Here is a 3,144-nt window from a genome sequence, read left to right as displayed (position 1 = left end):
TTGAGATTGTTCCAGAGGGCCCACAAGGCCAAACTGTTTTTATAATAATAAGGTGTCCTGTGTCTTTAATACTTTCGTTCTCTCACATGTGTACGGTCCGGGTTCCAGAATGTAGCCGATACTGCAACAAGTTGGATGCAGAGGTGGGTAGATAGGAGAATGTAGCTGTCTTCTGTAAGCAGACGTGAATCAGATGCAAAAATGTAAAACAAAGGCTCTCTTTTCGCGGATTTTCGTTGTTGAAAAGTGTGGTTATTTCTCATCCTAAATATGATTGTGCTTTAAAAACGAACACATAGTTTTTAAAAATTCCGTTTTAATTTCTAAATGGTAAATATCAGTAACTATAACCCACATAAATAGACACGCTTTGGAGTCCTCAATAATTTTTTAAAAATGTTTTATTTATTTCTGAGAGAGAGATCGACAGCGTGAACAGGGGAGGGTCAGAGAGAGAGGGAGATACAGAATCCAAAACAGGCTCCTGGCTCTGAGCTGTCAGCACAGAGCCCGACGCGGGGCTTGAACCCATGAACCGTGAGATCATGACCTGAGCCGAAGTCGGACGCTTAGCCAACTGAGCCATCCAGGCATCCCCTCAATAATTTTCTTAAGAATGTAAAGGGGTGTTGACACCAAACAGGTTGGGATCCGCTTATGTAGGACAAAGGCCCCAATCTGGCTCACTGCCTGCCTGTATTTATAAATAAAGTTTTATTGGAACATGGCCACATTCACTTGGTAGCATGTTATCTCTGGCTGCTTTCCTGGTACAACGGCAGAGTTGAAGAGTTGCAATAGAGACTACCTGGGTCTCAAAGCTGAAAATATTACTCTCTGATCCTTGAAGAAAAAGTTCGCTGGTGGCTGATGTAAAATAATGCATTTAATTTTCATAGTCTCATTACCATTTTGATTTTACAGATGGAAACAGAGGCACAGAGAGGTTGTCACTTTCTGAGGTCACACAGCCAGTGAGGCTAGAGCTGAGTTGGAAGTGGTTCTAGGGAGCCTGGTGGAGACAAGCTTCCCAGGGTTCAATGACTGACCCGGAAGTGGGGGTGTGGTAGATGTCGGTGATTAGTCTCCCCCCACCTGGCCTCTGATTTTCCTTCTTCTGGTGTCCTGATGTTTCCTGAGGACCATCCCCCCTCCTGGCCTGCAGGCTTCATGGGATTCTCAGAAGCCCTTTCTAGGGAGAACGAGGAGCTGCCTTTCCGCTCAACTTGAACAAGGGGCTATAACTGTCTTTTGCTCTCCTGAATCAACACAGCCCTCTGCCTGCCTAATCTCACTGTCATAGTTGTGTGGCTATTGCTCATATTTACAGGAGCATTCACAGAATAGGCAAGGAGAGTTCCTGAAGATGGGGGGCAAGGTGGGAGTCTTCTACCATCTTCATTCTGTTAGGCTGGAGTCGGAGTGTACAGGCAGGTGCATTGGGTGGGTTTGTCTGGCGGGAGGCCAGGCCGTAGGCCCCTTTGTAAGAACCCCACCTTTTTTTTTTAAAAAAAAAACGTTTTATTTATTTTTGAGAGAGAGATAGAGACCGCATGAGCAGAGGAGGGTCAGAGAGAGAGACACACACAGAATCAGAAGACAGGCTCCAGGCTCTGAGCTAGCTGTCAGCACAGAGCCTGACGCGGGGCTCGAACCCACGAACTATGAGACCATGACCTGACCCGAAGTCGGATGCTTAACCGACTGAGCCACCCAGGCACCCTATGTAAGAACTCCACCTTGACCTGTACTTCTGATTTGCTCAGCATCTTGAGCCCCCAATGGGGGGGGGAGGGGGCTGCTCTGACCTTTGACCTTTAGGACTCCCCACCAGCTGCCCAGGTGTTTCTCATAGAAGTTCTGCTAATGTTCGGGGCCTCACAGGGGCTCCCTGGGACCCCATCCTGCAGGATGGTCATTCAAGATGACTTATTTCCCAGGTTGGCTGCTTTTAGGTCGAACCTTATTGAGGGCAGACTGCGGGAGATCTGGGTGTCTGAGGGCCGAGGTGTGGGGTGCACTGCTCGGTCTTCCAGCCGGGACCTGGGTAGTACCGTTGGCCATGGCCTTCCTGCACTTGTTCAGGTAGCCCGGATTTCTAGGGCTCTGGCCACTAAGCCTTGTGAGGAACAAGGTCTGTGTCTGCCTCGTTCTTTGCTACTTTCCAACACTTTCAAAGGGCTTCCTTCACCGGTCCCCCAAAGAGACCCTGGGAGCACTTTGCAGAGGGATAAAGACAAGTCCGATCCGAAAGCCCTTTGATTCAACTTTTTTTTATTTTTTTTTTTCTTTTTGAATGTCATGCAGTAATTCACAGTCCCAAGCCCACAGTTTTCAAACAAGGTAGGAAAAAGGAAAAAATAAGCAAAGGAACTCGGTGGTGGTGGTGGTGGTGGTTTTTTTTTTTCTTTTGTTATTTCAAGCAGGACCAAATGTCAGAAAAAAATGCTTCTTTTCTCAATCATTAATTTTTTTGTCCTTTTTAAAATTGTTTCTTTTTTTTAAATTGATTTCTGCAGGCAGTAATAGTAGGGTTTGGTATAACCAGCAAGCACTCCTGTGTGGGTCTGAGAACGCGGGTGGGGTATGACTGTCCGGTGGAGGGCTCGTGTGGGTCGCTGGGTTTCCGCTTCGCTTCCGGCTTCTCCGCCACACACGGGCCACCAGCTCGCGCTCACCAGGGAAAGGAAAGATTCAATTGAGATGATAAAACTCATCAATAGAAGCGATTTTTTTTCTCCCCGTTTTTCTTTTAAAAATGNGAATGGAAAAAAAGGAGAAAAGCAAAAGCCACAGGGAGGAGGGGGGAGGGGAGGAGGAGGAGGAGGAGGAGGGAGAGACAAGGAGGGAGGGGGAAGTCGAAAACCAACACAACAAAGTGAAAAGAGAAATGAGAAATGGAGTTTTGTAAGTTTCGGGGTTAAAGAGCAGAAGTTTCAAAAATTACTCACAGGCGTCCAGAGGACAGAAATCATAATCGAAACAAAAACGGAAGCCGGGTTAAAGGAAAGCAAAAGGCAGCAGGCAGCCAGCGAGGAGAGGGGGCATGAGTCGTAAGGACCACGCTGGCCAGAAACTCAAACGGTGATCCACAACCAAAGAGGAAGCAGCTGCGGGGCAGGGGAGGGGGCGGCAGGCGTGCAG

The 3,144-nt window shown here is 47.8% G+C and overlaps 1 protein-coding gene across 1 annotated transcript in view; it reads right to left on the bottom strand.

Moving 5' to 3' along the window:
- CACNA1A (calcium voltage-gated channel subunit alpha1 A) overlaps nt 1-3,144 on the bottom strand; it is a 181,704-nt gene that overhangs the window by 6,715 nt on the left and 171,845 nt on the right. The window lies entirely within an intron of this gene.

This window comes from Crocuta crocuta, unplaced genomic scaffold (assembly GCF_008692635.1).
Source record: "Crocuta crocuta isolate KB4526 unplaced genomic scaffold, BGI_CrCroc_1.0 scaffold693, whole genome shotgun sequence".
Lineage (NCBI taxonomy): Eukaryota > Metazoa > Chordata > Mammalia > Carnivora > Hyaenidae > Crocuta > Crocuta crocuta.
The sequence above is the reverse complement of the archived record's forward strand: the minus strand, read 5'-3'. Positions and strand labels throughout refer to the sequence as shown.